The 19,407-nt window shown below is 36.4% G+C and overlaps 1 protein-coding gene across 1 annotated transcript in view; it reads left to right on the top strand.

Moving 5' to 3' along the window:
* Positions 1 to 19,407, top strand: part of LOC113048233 (transcription initiation factor TFIID subunit 3-like) — a 46,447-nt gene that overhangs the window by 13,454 nt on the left and 13,586 nt on the right. The window lies entirely within an intron of this gene.

The following is a 19,407-nucleotide window of genomic DNA, read 5'->3' as shown; positions in this document are numbered from 1 at the left end:
ATGTTTTGGTGGGAGGTCGACCCTGACGTCGAATTAGGTCCATTTTGAATTTGCACTCTACAAAGTATTGACTTTTACTGTGCCAATATAGGACTGTCATTCAGAATATTGGCAGACTGTGGCAAAAGATAATTACTGGCTAAGGTTTATGTGATATAAATGATCTGGACAGAATGAGGGAGTATCTATTGAGGTGTGTCGGGGCTGTGAAGTGGAGCAGGAAGCACACTTGTCCTTCCACAGAAAGAACGGTAGCTAGATAACGACTATCGGTTTTGTGCTGTTGCGACTTTACCTGTACTTCTGCACGTTATCTGCATAGGTCGTGAAATTCCCCATGTATGCATTAAATCAGACAGAGGCTATGCTTCTATTTATGTGAATGTACAGTTTTGTGTTTGTGTGTATCTTTTATTTCAAAACATCTATCCATTGTACAGTTAGTTTGACTTCAACATGAGGTTTGTGACATAGACTCTTCTTAAATTGATCCGGTTAAACCTTAATTGAAGTTAGCATGAAATGGGAATCCATTTCATTTTTGTAATGGGACATACTTGTACTTTTTTTTTGGTAAAAAAAATGTAACAAATAAATAATTAAATCTCATGTTGATGCAAATGGGGTAAATTTTGATTTCATTTTGAGTCAGTTTACCAGTATTGAAACGCGTCATGGGTCATGTGATTTGTTGCGTCATATTCCTGATCTAATATTTTTCTTCTTTCATATCAAATCCGATTTGAGATTTTTAAATTCAGTCTTAATTTATAATATCAAATGTAAGTCTAAATCGGCCTTCAGAATTTTTTTTCTGAACTTCAGAATCATTTATTTTTGCATGCTTTAAAAGGTGGTATTTTTTTCCACTCTTAACTGATCCACAAATTTTGAACATGAGTTTGAGAAGACCATCCATTGAGAACAGACATATACTTCTGAGCGTTGGAAATATTTTCAGAATTTTTGTTCATTTTTCTTATTGAAGCCATTGTGAACAGGCAAAATTTCACTTGCTTTGATTATTATTTGATCCACCAATTCTGAATTTGAATTTCAATCATGAGTTTGGAAATACTATGTGCATACCTCACATGAGAGCAGACAAATATTTCCGAACTTCAGAAATATATTTTGAATTATTATTGCTATTATTTTTAAAGAAAACCATTTGTACAGAAAGCAATGATTTAAAAAGGAACAAACAAGACCGACAGATGGAGAGAGTACAGCTTAGACAGCCAAGAATGGAGAGCGAAAGATTGGATAGCAAGATGGAGAGCAGGGAAAGACGCACGCCTGCAGAATACAAACAGGGTTTTTCCATCTAGAGCGTTTGCCCTCATGGCACCAACAGAGACAGGGAAACACAGCTTAGATTAATGCACTGATAGAGGGAGGGAGAGTCGGGAGAGGAGGAGAGATAGAGCGGCGGCATGAGAGACGGACAGAAAGAAGAGAGTCCAGGATTAATTGAATGACTTCTGGATTGAACTCATGATGGACGAGTCTTCGAAATTAAGAAGTAGGGGAAAAATAACGTCAACTCAAGTAAAATACCCTCAGTGGTAAACGATTCATGCCATTTTATTTTTACAGCCTAAACGCATTCTAAGTGGACCTGATCCCTCACACTTGCATCGACCGCCACGATATAAATAGTCAAACCTCGCTGAAACCTAATCCACGCACTCCGTATCTCGCATTGTTATATAGCTCTGTTACTTACTTGGTTTGTAACAAATGTAGAGAGATGTGGCTAACAGACAGCAATATGCCCATGTGGCATTATCAGTAATCGCTCACTGGGTTTCTCTGCGGCCTGTAGCTCATCGCGTTCCAGACACAACGTGATCGACTGCAGTTGAAACGCGAGAGAATCCGATAAACTTGTTCACATCTACTTGCACTGAAACATACCCTAAGACGTAGCCGCTTGTGAATCCTAGTCAAGCGGTGCAGATAAATTCTGCATAGAGGACTGAAGTGGTGCTTTTCTCTTTGTAGAGTTAGTGCCAGCTAGGGATGGGTACCGAAACCTGGTATTAAATGGGCCCTCAGCTAAATTATGAAAGACTGGGGTATCGATAAGCTCTGACGTTAATGGTTCTGTTGTTGATACTGGAGAGATTAGGAAAACACATAGCCTACATTTGTTATTGCTATAGGGATTATCTTGCAAATTCTATTTCACCAGAGTCGCCAGCTGTTTTATATGCAATAATATTTATACATTTGTCTATGATGCATTTGTCTATGATTGTTGTAAAATGACGTCTTTACTGTTGATAAATATAGAGACATGTTTGATAATAAAACGTTGAAAGCATAATAATCCGCGCAAGAGACGCTGTTCCCCAGGATTAAATGTGTGCCCTCTCCAATACAAGCTGCAACTAGACAAGCAAATTACAATTTGGGCTTCAAGTGACGGCTGCACGTCTAAGAGATCAAATATACACAAAATATTTCAGAATGGCCAGCTTGGAGAGTATTCACTTAAACATAGCTTATGTCTTCAGTGGACGTGAACAGTTGGGAGAAAATCTGTTGAGCGTCAATGTATAGGCTAGGTCTAGTGTTTTAAAGTGACAGCAGGGACTGGCGCTTGGGCCATCAATGTTAATCATACAACAAAATACAAAGAGAAAATCACTTACAGATCTCAATCTGAATAATATTAGCTTTAATAAGCATTATTCTATCAAATCATTCAGTGAAAATGATGCAGTGTTTATATACATTTGATTTCTTTAGTAAATTTCTTTTGTTGGTAATATTACTTACCTGAACGGTAATGTTAGTAGACCTTCACCGAAAAAAAAATATATATTTTTTTTAGGACCGGGACTCGATTAATAAAATTAATCTAATTAATTAGAAGCTTTTTAATCGCATATAAATATTTGACCTGAAAACAGTGAGAAGTAATTTTTTTTTCACAGGGATTTATAGTATGCCATTGAATAATGACTGAATACAAGCTTAAGTAACAAAATATTGTTTATTTTTGTTCAACCAATTCTAGCAGTCCAGTGCAATTTTTGCCATGAAGTGTAGCAATAGCATATTTAGAAACAATTTAGAAATAGTATATTTCAGAAATTCAGGTAGCTTATAGGTGCTGGAACCTTCTGTAAACTGTTTTTTAAAGGGGGGGTGAAATGCTCGTTTTCACTCAATAGCCTGTTAATCTTGAGTACATATAGAGTAGTACTGCATCCTTCATAAATCCAAAAAGTCTTTAGTTTTATTATATTCATAAGAGAAAGATAGTCTGTACCGATTTTTGCCGGAAAAACACGACCGGCTGGAGGCGTGACGTGTGGGCGGAGCTAAAGAATCACGAGCGTGAATAGGCTTTTGCGTTGAGAGCATGTGGAAGCTGTGACATTACCGTGAGGGAAAAACCATCATCCAAAACAAACCATGGCTTACAGTCAGATTCAGCCGTTTATTTATGATCCAGAATCAGATCCAGAGGCTGAAACTGAACGAGAGCAGCAGCAGCAATGACTCGATCCGAGCGGGGCTCTAACCCGGGTCTCAGGGATGGGAGGCGGACGCACTAACAAGGAGGCAGAGATATTTGAAGCAGTTTTACTCACCGCATGTGGTTCCAACACACGATCGTGACCCTTTTTCCTTGGGATTGCATCATCCTTAAGAAATAAACGATACGCAAATCCGTTGTCAAACTGGGCCTTGTGAAGAAGCATCTTCGAAATGCAGGGAACAAACAAAAACACTTACACAACTCGTTGATGCTCTGTAAAAATAAACTCCATCCACTGGTCCCTTAATGCTGTTTTTTTTTTGGTAATCTGTACAGGGTTATCTTGCCCTGGCAACCAAAAACACACTTCTTTTGTGACATTTCGCGACGCTCTCGCTCTGATCAGTGAAATGTCTGTGCTGCTCAGCCTCGCTATACGGGAGCGCGCGCTCTTCCGGCAGAAGTGCGTCAGGACCCATATAAGGAAATTACGCTCCATCTAACGTCACACAGAGCCATACTCGAAAAAAACTTTCCGAAACTTGTGACAAACCGGAAGGAGTATTTTGGGAACAAAAATACTCCTTCAAATGTACAACTTAATTTTTGAAACTTTGTCCATGTTTAGCATGGGAATCCAACTCTTTAACAGTGTAAAAAACTCTGCATGAAATAGCATTTCACCCCCCCTTTAAGTAAAACACAATACTGTCAAGTACATTTAGAACATTGGAAACACTGACTATTAGAAAACATCTCTCTGTTGCTTCAGAGGCCATAACATACTAAGTCCAACTCTCAATAACCTTGGCCAAAACAATAAAGAGTTCAACATAAACTGTTGCACCAACAAAATAATACATAGTTCAACATAAAGTGTAAAGTCCACGCTAGCTGCTATATGTTTTGCGTTGAGGTGATACTTGAGGTTCGATCATGTGCTGCGGTGATATGCGAACGCTAGTTGGTGCTCCAGTATAATCGGTCCCCCGAAACTCAACCAGTGAGAAACGTTCCGTGGTGCAAAAATAAGTTATAAAAAATGCGGGAAATTTTTTTCTGTAATTAATTAATCTTAATTAACGCGTTATTTTTTGTGTAATTAATTAATCTCAATTAACGCGTTAAAGTCCCAGCCATATTTTTTTTTCATTTGTATCTTTGTTTTATTGTATTTATCAGTTTATTTTACTGTATTTCTTTATTCATGTTCTTATCTCATGTATGTAAAATGCTAAAAAATGCCTGCACACATTTACTAATTGAGGTTTTATATTGATTTCATAAAATATTGATTTTACATTTCAGAATATAAAACAATGTTAAGTCAGCTCTTAATTTGTGTCTCGTGTGTGTGTGTGTGTTTGTAGAAATAATAAAAAGTATCAATAAGAATACCGTTAAAGTACCGGATCGATAAGCAGTATCGGTAAGAATACTAATACTGTTAAAAGCTTAACGATTCCGATCCCTATAGAGCCAGCAGCAACTGTTGTCTAATTGGCAAGTATGCAGTTTCTTCATGCATCTCATTGGTTTACTGTATCCCACAATGCAGTGCACTTGCCCCTCCTTATTCAAGTGCATATTGAATTCATTTTAACATTAACATTAATTTTGTAGCTTTTTACACTGACTGTTTGATTGAACCCAATTTGTTTATTTGACTGAAGTTTAAAGTAGGGATGGGCATTCGATTAAATTTTCTTAGTCGATCGTCGGGAGAATTAACGATCGACTATCGATTAATCATTAATATTTTTATAATATAATTAATTATTTAATTTTTATAGTTAAAAAATGCAATGAATACAAAAATACAGTGTGTTTTTCCTCGGTGAGACCTTTATTACAAGATCAACTTGTGGCAGACAGTTAAACTACGTTCAGGCAAACCGAACATATATGCGCGTGCATGCAGTGCTCTAAAGCAGCGGAACCTGCAGCTGCTAGCAGGCGTTCTTAAACAGAGACAATAATAATGATAAAAGAATCATGTTAAACAATGACATAAAAAAAAAACATTATAAAACTTAGATCGGACAGATTTTGTCAAAATATAACTCAAAACTATCCAAGCCAGAAGAAAAGGCCAGATATTAGCCTCCCTAACAATTACGCTAACTTAACAAATTATGTTACTTAAAGCCTCATGAAAAATAACTAACTTTAGTAACTAGCAAACAACTTCTGCACGAGTCTATGGATTTTTGTTGAGAAATACCATATAAGCATGTTGACATGATCTGGTGTCAGACGTGACCGCAACCTGGTGACCGTCAGTCCAGCCGCCGAAAACACCCACTCTGAGGGAACTGACGTTGCCTGATGCACAGGACAGGTACATCATCTGAGTCGTGGCCGTGTTGTACTTAAACACCCCATCGCAATGTTTGCAGTTAACTAGTTCGCATTTTAAAATCAAAATGGTCCCATGCCACACTTCACCGTGACATCTCAATGATTATTCTTTTGAAATCAAAACGTAAGATCACAGGTAACCGAGTAGGGTGTCAAATATTGCACCCTGGTGGTAAAATATTTAATTGCTGCCACACTACGTAACGCAACCTGCATTAGATTAAAAAAAGTGCTTTAGATTAATCGATAACAAATTAACATGATCGAAGAAATTCTTAACGATCAATTATCGATCGTCGATTAATCATGCCCATCCCTAGTTTAAAGATATTTTAACCCAATTGTGCTAAATTAGCCTAACTGTTGTTATTCCTAGATAACTGGATGCGAGTGATAATTACCATGATGAGGTTTTGACAACAATATAGCATACTTTTTTTTAAATAAAGATGTATCAGGTAATAATGCTTTTTGCTTTAAAAAGCATTACTACATGATGTGGTTTATTATTGTTTTTACCTCCATGTGCTTTTGTTTGTCTTTCTTTTTCATTCATGTCTGCTTGCTTTTATTTGTTTGTTTGTTTGTTGGCTTTACTTCAAGTGCACAGTGAAGCTGCGATGTAACTTTTTTTTCACTCATTATTTTATCAGACTGACAAAAGTCAAATAAATGTACACAATTTTCAATGAAAAATGCAAAATCAGCCCAACTGTTGATAATTCCAAGATAATAACTGGGCTCCATTGATCATTTTCATGATAAGGTCATGACTGCAATATAGTATATTGTATTTAATCTGTGTTATCTTTGTTTATTGTTTTATGTGTTCTTTTGTCTTGTCTGCCTGGTTTTGTTCAGTTGTTTGTTGATTTTCTCATTTGTTCTATCATCGTTTATTATTGTTTCTGCCCAAACATACTTTTGTTCCTTTCCTTTTAATTCTTGTTTTGATCTCGTCTGCTTGCTTTTGGTTGTTTGTTTGATTGCTCTCTTGTTGGCTTGTTTTTTTTTTTTTTTTTTTTTTTTTACTTGGCTTGTTCTTTCTTTCTTTCTTTCTTTCTTTTACGCTGCAGTATCAGGAGTATAGTTGTGTATATCAGATGTTATATCATGCTGTAATTCTGTTGTTGATAAAGTGTTTGGCCCTGTATGTGTTGTGCTGCTGTTATCATGAATCACACAAGCACTTGAGAGCGAGTGTGTGTTTGTGTGTGTGTTATCACTGATCAGAGTTAGGTCGTCTAGGCCATGTGTTGCTTTATATTTCATCATCTTAGGCTTCTTATCTACTGTTGGCTCCACATAACCAAACCCCTAATTCTGTTTTACTACTGACATACACACACCACCTGCAGAAACACACATGGATCCATATTATGAGTGGTGAGGCAAAAACAGATCGAAAGATCACTCTGTCTTTGGTTAATATATCATCTCAGTGTTAAAAGATGATTTTCACTGAAATGTCCGCTGCTCTTATATTGATCTGCACTTAACTACATGACATAACTGTGATGTTTCTCTCTGAGGAAAACACTTGCATACACACACAAAGACGGACTCAAAGTTCCCAGACACAGTCTGGCCCCGTGCTGACCTGTGTTGCACCGTTTATCTAATAACATAATTTAAAGGATTTCCTGAGCGGGCCGAGGAGGGCAAATCCCTATGCACACACCCACACACACACACACACACACAACTGTGTTGGAATTTTTCTCTGTATATTGTAGTATGTCCTGAATGACATGTAGAAAATGTCAGGCTGTAATCAAATTATCCGTATGTTTATGAATATCTCTGTGTGTATATATCAGTTAACCTGAGAGAACAATTAAAGCCAGTTCTGACCTAAAATCTATTAAGGTGTAACATTATGTAAAAGTATACAAATTGCTTATTCTCCACTCATCACTGCCAAAACACACACACTCTCTCTCTCTCTCGCTCTTGCTCTCACTCACTCACACACACACACACACTTTCTCTCTCTCTCTCTCTCTTTCTCTCACACACACATAATTTTTTTTTAAATATATAAATATGAAGCTTATTGTTGTTATTATAGATTAGCTCAAAGTCTACCCAAAGAAGAAGACTTTGCATTTTGGGGTTAAAAAATAAATGAAATAAAATCAAATTGAGAAAACCTTGGATATCCTCTAAAGGGCATTTGGTCAAATTTAGCAATATATATAAAGGGCAGGACTAAATGATAAAAAAAAATATATATATATATATAATATTTCGAAATATAAATTAATAACATGATATTTAGGCAAAATAGCAAAGTGTACACCACTTTATTCTGTTCAAACGTTTTCACCCCCAGCTTTTAATACATGGCTTTTCCTTCTGGAGCATCCATGAGCGTTTGAACTTTTTGTAAAAGTTGCGTGTGAATCTTTCAGTTGTCCTCAGTTTATAAAGATGGATCCCAAAATCATACAGACATTATTGGAAAGGGTTCAAATACGCAAAAGATGCTGGAAAACCAAAGAATTTGTGGTACCTGAAGGATTTTTCTGGAGAACAGCGGGCAGTTTAACTGTTCAGAATAAACAAGGGACTCATGAACAACTAAAAAAATAAATAAAATAAAATAAACTTCCAGGTAACAACACATTATTAAAAATCAAGTGTGTGTAAACTTTTGAATTGGGTCATTTTTATGAATTCAACTTATTTTCTCTTGTGTAAATATTTAAAATGTAAGCGTCTTTTATGTTAAATGTCTTAAGGTCAGTACTAAATAAATAAAAAATAGATCAAAATATCCATCGTTCTATAGTTCTATCATTCTATTCTATCATTCTTTATCTATTGTTCTATCGTTCCATCTTTCTATTTATTTTTAATTCTGTCATTCTATATATTCTATATAAACTACTGGTGGGGTTAATCATGGGGGCGGGGGTTTTTTGGGAGTTGTGTAATGGCTTCCGATTTTCTCTGGGAGGAAGCAAAATGTAAATTAAGCAATTATGTATCTTAACGAGGGTAACACTGTATTTATAGACCTTAATAACCTTAAGTGGGCCGGTTTGGAAGCTCGTCAAGGGAATTAATGTAGTCTAAACAGCCTGCTCTCCTGTTTGACTTGGAGTGGCTCCCTCCACATGTCTGCTGTCGCACAGAAATATGAAAATGAGTTTTACAGGCAGCCATAGTGTTGCGCACATAGCACAGGCTAGAGCCTTTTGTGCTTATTGTTGTGTTTTGATGCTTTTTCATAACTTTGTAAGAAACGGGTAAATTTAAAAAGTGCATGTTGAGCTACTTGTACATGTAGGCTACACAAGTTTGGGTCTTTTCTCTATCCAAGTGACATTTCTCTATCCTTTTCCCTTTTAAAACCTTCATTTTTAACCTTAATAATTATTCAGTTATTAATATGTAAATAGGCTTTTCTATTTTAGCATTAAAATATACTAATAACAGTATAGAATTGTATAAAAAATTCTCAACATAGTAAGATTACATTAAAGCAGGCCTGCAAAAAAAAATCACAGACACACACAAAATGAACTTGTCACCCTTACTAATCTTTTTTTTTTTTTGGACAACCGCATTAACCCATAATTAGGTATGACCTTTTTCTCACTTTAAGACCACAAGAACAAATATCTGAGGTGGAATATCTTCATCTCAAACTGTTTTTGGGTTGACAGTGTCACTGTTCTGCACCAAAGAGAAAAAGTTGTAAGTTCAGAAGGCTGATTTGACATCTGAAGTGAACTGGAACAGAGCAAGTGCTTTCTGTGGTAAAATATTTGGGCTGCACAGTTGTGCCGACGGCAGCACAAACATATTTTTGTAGGAGTAAGCACCCAGTCTTTTTAAGTTCAACCCCTCGTCTTAAACACACTTTTAATATATGGGTTTTTTTAGATTGAGTTGCGTGTCTCAAGTGGTAGGCTAGTTTGGGATTATATTCCTTCCATATTGAGATCGAGAAGCTTTATTTTAGTGTGTCGACCCAGCAGTTTCAGCGATTTTGGAAAATAAAAACAAATTGGAAAAATGTAAGTAATCTTAATACACCAATATGAAAGCAAGACACATTTGAATATGTTTCCTGCTGTGTTTGGAGAAATAAAAGACCCTCCTGCTTTCTTCTCATAGTATTATTGTTTTTCTTTATTTTATTTATTTTGTAGTGAAAGTTTGAGTTTAAAAGACATAAAATAAAAAATAAAAAATAAAAAAAAACCTGACCATGGCAAGGTCGGTAAATTTCTTAAATTATAAGATGTATTTATAATATGATAGTTTGGTTGAGATTGTAAATGTTGTGTGTGTGTGTGTGTGTGTGTGTGTGTGTGTGTGTATGTATGTGTATATATATATATGTATGTATGTGTGTGTGTATATGTGTATATGTGTGTATATATATATATATATATATATATATATATATATATACATATACATATACATATACATATAAATAAATATATATATATATATATATATATATATATATATATATATATATATACATACATACATACATACATACATACATACATACATACATACACTTGATGGTTAAACCACATTAAAGATGTAGAGCCATTAGAGGTAAACATTTCCTGAAATGTATAATATAAATATATTTTTTTCCAAAACCGAATTAAACTAATTTGAATACAAAATAGAGTGCATGTAAAATAATTTGGCTTATTCTTTACCATGATCCTTCTTGTATGCCATTGAGCCATTTTGAACTCATTTCTATAGTCTTAAGCAACTTTGGAAATAGGCCTATAGGAATTGAACTCCCATATTATTGTCTCTCACTTGGTTAAATGAGGCTTGCATACAAAGGAAGTTGCATACAAAGAAATTCACCTGATCAGGGAGGCGAAGGTGTGCGTTCGGTTGTCGCTTTGTGTTATTTGGTCTGTCCGTAAGTCACCTGCGTGTGTCGACACTGATACACACTGGCACCAAGTGGAATTTGTCCTGGTGCCATTCTGTCGAATTTCTTTTTTTTTTTTTTTTTTGTATTTTGTTCATACGGGCGCAAGGAATCCTGGCCCTCTCTATCACAAAGAGATGCAAATCTCTCTCTCTCGCTCTCTCAGTCTTCTGCCGTCGTTCAGCCGTTACAGGAAGGGCAGACTGCTGGCGCCGAGCTATTTGGGCTCTCTTCAGTACACGTACACACTCACACACACACTTGTACTCCCACACGATGCTGTCACACAACATACCAACACACGATATATGCACATGCATGAACTTTATTTGGTATCACTCATTATTAATGAATGCAAATGTATAAATATGCCACACACACATAGATTTTCGACTTCATATGCATTATATGCATCCATTAAGCCTAAATGAGGCATATTGTCGCATTGCGCTGCCCATTTAGGAAATGTTCAAGACTTTGGCCCCACTAGCCTCGTGCTGGTCCCCTCCACTAGGCGGTAGACCCCACTCTGTATCTTTTCCTTCGTCCTGCTGTTCCTGCTTTTTCTTGTAGTTCACCAAAGGGTGAGGAGTTCATAGAATCAGAAGCGGTCAACTAAGGTAGACGTCAGGGAGGTGAAAGTCAAAGTAAACCCATTCTGAACCGGAAACATTGGACATTACCCTCAATTTTTTTTTTTCTACTTCAAACCAGGTGGACCATGTTATGCATCAGAATGTGGTAGGAGAAAGGAGGTTAAATTATTTGACATTCCTTCTTCATATTAAAGTGCACAGTCGATTTCTGAGAAGGTTCTCTGTTATATTTTTGCTCCTCTCGAAGCTTGAGAAACTGCATGTGTTCGTTGCGTGTTTGGACGTTAATCTAAAGTTTAACTTTGCGACCAGAAGAAAAAGAGATGAGCATAAATCGGCCAGTCAACTTTGCAAATTTAGCTCCTTTATTTACTTACCAGAAACTTTTCAAAAAGTTTATTTGACTGCTTCCATAAAAAAGTAAGGTACAGTGTTTATTGACTTGAAGTGGCGATTATTTATTCTGGCTAATTTGAAGCAGCGGTCTTCTCTCCCCGTTCCTCCGTCTCTCCCTTCGTATTTTCGGGTAATCCCGGGCAGCGGGTAAGAAGTGGAGTCCGATGAAAGATTGAATAAATAAATAAAGCGCTTTGGATAACATTCCCCTCTGATTGACCTGACCCCCTGACCTGAGAGACACTCACAAAAGGTCACGACCTGGCCACAGGAATGTTCATTTTTGAATGACACTTGTAAATACCCTTGTCCTTACCTTTTGTATGAAACTACTTCTTGAAATAAAGCTACTAGGTACAAATATTTTGCCATCCAGAATTATAATCTAATATTAGTATAGTGGATACAGTGAAAAAATTTACTGGATGTTAAAACACACACACACACAAACACACACATATATACACACACACATTCATAAATGCATACATAGATAATCTTGTTCTTTATTGATCATGCATCAATTTAAAATTGAGCCTGTGCTTATGAAAAATAAACTTTATAAGGTGTTTTTGTGTGTGTGTGTGTGTGTGTGTGTGTGTGTGTGTGTGTGTGTGTGCTTTGATGACTTTATCCAAGATTGCATGGCTTATTTAGTGTCAAACCAAATATCGTAAGTGGTCATGATTTAAATGATAGTAAAGATTTGAAACCTCACCATAACTGCTTTACTATTGTATTCAAGAGCTCTTTGTGCTGTTGGTTAAACTGCGCTGTCCGAACGTGCTTTGCGTGATGGCTCTGGCTCTCAATGTTGGAAATGAAGTGTATCTGGATTCCTCCCATATCATACACAGACGCTCAGACGAATTAGATAACTGTTCCGATGTCAGAAAGATTAGCCCTTTGTCAGTTACTTCTCAAAGAATTCAAGTTATCTATGAGGAAATGTACTTTCCATGTTTTAAATAATGTAATAAGTCTCTGTACGTTTATTTTTATTGCGTTTTTTCTTTCTTTCTGGAATGTGTGCTAATTGGATTAAGTTTTTATTCAAATCCAAAATTTAGTTTTTAATGTTTTTAACATTAACAGTTTACATTCTACATTTTTACTGCTCTATTTGATTAAAAAGAGGATGCACTCAATATATGTATTAGTAATGTAAGACTTCCTTCAAACTGTTGATTTTAATTACAAAATATGTACAGTTTTACATAATTGGCCTACATCTTGTACATTCCAAAACATTCATTCTAGTAAATTCAAATCTCAACTTGCATTGTGCTAGTATCTCTTCTTGGCAGTGTGTTAATGTACGTTAGTATATATCAGTTCTGCGGTAGCGAGACTTCATCGGAACCAACAGCAGGTCGCCGTTACTGATCTACTCAGGAACAAAGTCAACTGAGAAGCTGCATTGCACTGTTCCTTATCTGTTTACGTGATGGACTTTTTCAAACGCAAACATTTTCTTTAGATGTGCTGGGAACACGCAGACCCCGATTGGGATCGGACGCAGTCTAATTGCTTCAGATAGCGGCGTTTTATTAGCATTAAAACTGAACACAGGAGCAAGAGCTCCTTGACTTCAGCATTGCTGATGAACACAGACCTAAGTCCTGTTTCTTACAGTATTAAATCTGGAAACAATTCAAATGCACTAAGATTGCAATTTTTGGTTAAATTCATACCCCACCCCCCTCACCCCCCCTTGACCGTCTAATAGTTTTCTTGTGTAACTGTTGGAACATTTATTGTGCGTGTCACACAAGTTTGTGTGCGGGAAAGTACTTTTTAACCCCAATTTTGGCCCTTCACTGACATGCCTCGCATGGGTGTGTGTGCAGCGCTGGTTTCAGATGTGCATTCTTGCCAAGGCGTCTGAGTTGCTCAGACTCCCAGGACAATACCCGAACCGCCCCCCACCCCTCCGCGAGCTGACTCGAGGGCATTCCTCCACCGGTTCACTGGCAAGGCTCAAGTGGGTTCCATTTTTTCAAGCTCTCTAATTGCTGAAAGACATAATTGTTGAGCACTTTGAAGTAAAAGTCAATTTGCCATAAGTCCACCGTTTAAGTGTTCAACTGGCCTGTTTTCTCTTCCCCTCAACACTGTTCGCTTGCCAGCGAAGTTGTTCTGATGTATCGATAACGCCAATTCTAAGACCTGTTTATTTAATAAGGCCAAAATATCAAGCACTTTTTGTGGTCATTAACCAAACTACACATTTGCCATTGCGTTTAATACATTAATGGCATCCGGCGAAGACTGTGTTTGTTTTGCGAGTTTTATGCACGATGAGTTCAAAGCAGGTGACCCGGCGCCATGGAGCCTCTGTCTCTGGTTTTCAGTGACTATAAGGCCGATGACAGGGTTATGGGAAGTGTAACAGGCACTGACACAATACCTCCATGCTCTGCCTCTCAATACAACTCAGTGCTCTTTAGATTAGTCAGTGCTCACACGTTGAACCTGAACACCTACGCGTGCGGTGTGTGTACGTGCTTGCTTAGGTGTGTGTTGTATGCGCGACAGGCTCCATCCGTCAGTGTTTATTGTTTACTGTACTCCTGGTGGCGCCAGGGCTAGAGAAAACAGAAGCCATAAAAACACTTTGTTTTGGGGAACGACGAAATTCTGCGGTTTTCTAATCGCAAAGGCGATCAGGGCCCCTGATCTGTGTGCCGGCTGAGGGAGGGGATGGGAGTGTTACTCAACTGAAGTTCTATGTATGGCGCTGAGAACATGTGGGCGCACCAGTCTGTCTGTCTCCTGAAAGGAAAAAAAAAATGAAATAAAGGCACAGAGTCGCAATGATGGACAAAAGACCTTGTGCCACATTAAAGCGGAAGGTGTCTGTTGTTTGATTTCCCTGGAGTCACGCCGCTCGGTATTTCCAAGTAGCACTTAAGTGTTCGGGAAAATGCGTGTTACCTAATATTAGATTTTTCTTCATTTGATTTGTTGACAGTCCGAAGAACCATTATTTGATCCAAACTTGTATTTTTACTAGAATTAGTATTTTTTTGTAGATTGTACTCCAGTAATCTTTATTTACAATCATTTTTTTAGATTGTAATTTAAAAATAATCAAGGTGTTGTTGTTGAAAAGAACAATATGTTATCGTATTTATTCACATGTCATGTTTAAGTGTGACAGATAGAGAAATTATTTGCATAAATTAAACTTATCATCGCAATCGGCGCAAAAAGTACCGTAGTGCCAGTGTTTCGGAACTATTTTACTAAATAAAAAGTGTTTGAAAGATAAATCATTCACTATCCTCCAGCCCTAGATTTGTCCATGAAGGTGCAAAATATCATAAAACTATATTTACCACTGATCGAAAGACTTATTTTGTCAAATAAGTCTGTTATATGATTGTGGCATGGAGACGGGTACAGTCAGAGAAATGTACAAATCAACCACTTCACTTTAATCAGGCGTCATAGATGGACCCCTGTCGAAATGTGTGAATTAATTCCAAAATAGGTTGGTTTTTTTTTTCAAATCATGCAATGTACACTATTGGCATAAAAACCCAATAAAATGCTCTTTTCTTATAGGAAAGCAATAATTGATTTGACATTTCCTGCCACTTCAAAGGCTCTGAGCCTAAATTACTGGAGAAAGAAGATTTGCTATTAGCTGAGTGTTAAGTGTTCACCACTGTCTTACTCTTTTCACTTTACCTTTCTACCTCAACACGCTTGTGTGTCTATGAAAAGAAAGTGAATGTGGGTTTCTTATTGAAGATAGTTACATTCTGACACTACAAAGACCCTGTGTGTTTATCAGTAAACTTTGGTAGTTCTGTCTCTTTCCACACACCTGTTTTGTATGTTTTTATGTTTTTAGGCAAACCAGTATCAAGGAGGAATTTTGATGTGTAAATACATTTATTGCAGCATTTCAATGTGTGTATGTTTGCATTTCCTATTCTATGACATTTGAAAAAATTTATTTGTAGTACAAACTAGATTAGACAGACAGAATGACAGCATATACCAATGGTAGAAATATATATATATATGTGTGTGTGTGTGTTTGAGTGTGTGTGTACATAGAGGGAAAAAAAATATATATATTATATATATTTTTTTTTATTCTGTCATCAGTTGACAAGACTGATTTGTAATATTTAAACAAGAAAACAATTAGTTTTATTTTTAATTTAATAGTTTTTTTTTTTTTTTTTTTTTTTTGCAAACATTAAGACACCATTAGGTTATTGTAGATATATATGTAAAAGCTGTTTTACACCAAAATTTGAATTAGACAAATTCAGAAATTTGTTCAGAATTATGATGTTTATGTCGATTTTTAATGAAAGTGATATGAGTCCTTCTCTTACCATACCTAACTATCCGTGTGTGTGTGTGTGTGGGCGTGTGTTTCAGTACTAGAACGCATGTTAGTTGCAATAGGCATTGGACTGTAAATTGACAGCTCTTTCTTTCTAATGTAGAATTCTAGTATACAAATATACAAAAATATATGTATTAAAAATTATATATTATTATCATTTAGAATTTACTTCTGAAATAAACTTGTTCTATTATCCTTATGTGAATGAAAATTAGTCATATTTTATGTATTTATTTGTAGAAGCATTAATTTACCTAGCAAATCAAATGTTATATGTCAAAGCATGTAGGCGATAGCTATGGCTGCCCTGATGTAAAATGAATTATATTGTGACTTTAGCCGTACTGCCCTCCCTTACAGCAGAATCATGTACACTCAGATACATGCTATTAATGTACTTGCTTTAATATTTTGCGCAAGTCTTGCATGTTAACCCTAGCAAAGCTGGATCTCCGCACTCTCAGATAAACGGTGTGTGTTGTGATTAGGGCCCTGCTGTGAGCGCCAGAGCCACAGAACGAGAGAGAGGCTGCTCTTATCTCAGCCAATTAATCAGAGAGACTCATATTGCGGGACAATTATTCAAAGCTTATTCTTGAATAACTTCTAGCCGGAAGCATGCAGAAGTTTCCCCTGCCGGACGTGAAGGTCGTGAGAGTGAGGAGGCGCTGCGGGATAGAAGGCCTTGGCACATTCGTGTGCGTTTAAGATACATACTGCAGACAAGGTCAAAGTCACGGCAAACTCTGCTTCTGCTCGCATATATTTCACACCAGGCAGAATTGACTTCATGTTGTTGTTCTTATGCATCAAGTTAAAGGTTAATTACAGATGCATTGATATAGTAAATTTAGTCAATAAAAATATGATGGCTGAGATTATATTATTTAGCTTGTTAATAGTGTACAAACGTTCAATATATATTTTTTTTTTATAAAGAAAATCTCTTGTTCATGGTTCTGACGAAGCTGTATTTATTTTTGAGTAAAAAAAAAAAACTAGGATAGAACTTGACTTTTTTTCAAAGTTGAATTTGAAGGTGCAAATATAACATTAATCGCCATAAGCATTCACATGTACTTTAATTTGAATAATAATAACAACATTTATTGCAACACTTCCATTGCGGAGCCTTTTATAAATTCTTTCAACGGCTCTGCTTTATCATTAGTTCTCCGACTGGAGACGTGGTGAGCAGTGACAGTTTTTTTGTGATAACTTATGAATGCAATTAAACTGGTATAAGGGGTTTTGGGAATCTTTGTGTGGTGTGGATTTCTCCTCCATGAAACACTCCTACAGGTTGAATTTTTTCTGCACATGCACACAGGACGCTCTCAGATGTTAGTAATTGTCCAGCACAGAGGCTGTGCGGAATTGGAACATTAAACGCATCTTATCTCTTCTCGTTTAGCCTGCTTCTCGCGCTCTCCATTGATTGGAGCCCCCCAATAAACGAGCTGCTTTTAATTGCAGTAGGCCTTAATCCAACTTTTTAATGTGCCACAGTGGGAGGGGTGGGGGAGATTTTAATGAAAGTGATACGAGTGTTTCTCTTACCATACCTAACTGTGTGTGTGTGTGTGTGTGTGTGTGTGTGTGTGTATCAGTACGAGAAAGCATGTTAGTTGCAATAGGCATTGGACTCCAGTAAACTGACAGCTCTTTCTCTCTTCTCATTCACTCTTTTTCTTATCTATCCATTTTAATTACTTCACAATGTGTGTGTAAGCTTGTTTTCATTCCCATGTACCCCATTTTTGGCACAGTGGCTTTCTCCCGTTATCACTCCCTGTCTTTAGTCTTATTCGCATTTGTAAGTGACACAATCAATTAAGCGGTGTGTGTTTATGTGTGCAAGTGTACAAATCCGTGCTTTTCTTCGGCAGTGCTAAATGAAATGGGAAGGAGGGGGTGATATTTTTTGATATCAGATGAAAGAGAAAGTGGTTGCAAGTGAAAACGGAGCTGTTTCTCCACTGGACGGACAAGTAGAGGCCTGATGTCTCAAAATGATCACACACATTCGTAGATATCTCTCATTTCAATCCCCCCTGTGAGTACTTTGTTTCACACACACTGATTTTCATGTAATATGTGGGTCTTAAATATGATGTTGTTGATTTTGGAACAAATCCCATGCATACTAAGAACTGCCACTGTTATAAAATAATATAATTAAATTTTTTAATTATTATTAACATATGATTGACATATAAAATAAAAAGTAATTTTTAACATCTTATCCACCCTACCCAGTTAGATTATTTTTTAATTTCTGAAAATGTATTATGAAGTTATAACCCTGTTTCCACATGATTTTCATCCTAATGCTAAAAATGTAACACTACATACCATTTTTTTTTATATAATTTGGATACACTCTTAATAGCATTTGTGCAACCCTTGTAGTATGTATATACAATTTTGTGTTAGCAACATTCATTAATCTAAACCTTTTAAAAGTTTATTAAAAAAACTAATCGTTTTATTTAATTATAGGGAAATATAAATTTGATCATTAACTACAAACCAATTTGGTCCTAAGTAAGTAATGAGTCACCCATTCTAGGCTTTAATTTAATTTGTATTTATTTCAACAAATTAAATTAATGTTAAAACTTTTTAGTTTGACGTTTTAGTATCCTGAAGGTTAAAGCACCTCTTGGTGGATTAAAAAAATGACTTTATTTCTAACAGTTTCAGAGTCTTTTTTTTGTACCTTGGTCTTGGAAACGTCCAATTGTGTTAAAGAAAAAAAGAGCGTACTTCTGTTCCAAGAAGAAAGGAAATGGAGTATGGAGCCATAAAATGCAAATATCACCCATGCTGCTTTTTTTCCCCATACAAATTAAATGTCACCGTTGTGAAATACTGTCACTTTACTTCATGCTGAGGAGGCGATGACAAATCCATATTCTTCCTTTAAATAAAAATTCTTATTACGGCGCTGGCGCGGTAATCACGACGACACAAAGCCTCCCCGTGATTAACGATAGCAATTTATTGTGTGAGAGGGCTGAGGAGAGGGAGAGCGACCAACGCAGAAGAGACATCATCTTTATCATAATTCGTATCATAAATAACCGGTCCCGGCCAATCAGGGAGCAGCCAACGTGTCATTCCCAAATAACCTTTGATAACTATTACCATTCCACCGGTCGGAAGGGAGCCTAAAGTCACAATGTTATCTTATCCCCATTCTGCACTTATAGAATACAACAATATTACCATATAGATTACACTATTTATAATAGAG

This window comes from Carassius auratus, chromosome 29 (assembly GCF_003368295.1).
Source record: "Carassius auratus strain Wakin chromosome 29, ASM336829v1, whole genome shotgun sequence".
Lineage (NCBI taxonomy): Eukaryota > Metazoa > Chordata > Actinopteri > Cypriniformes > Cyprinidae > Carassius > Carassius auratus.
The sequence above is the reverse complement of the archived record's forward strand: the minus strand, read 5'-3'. Positions and strand labels throughout refer to the sequence as shown.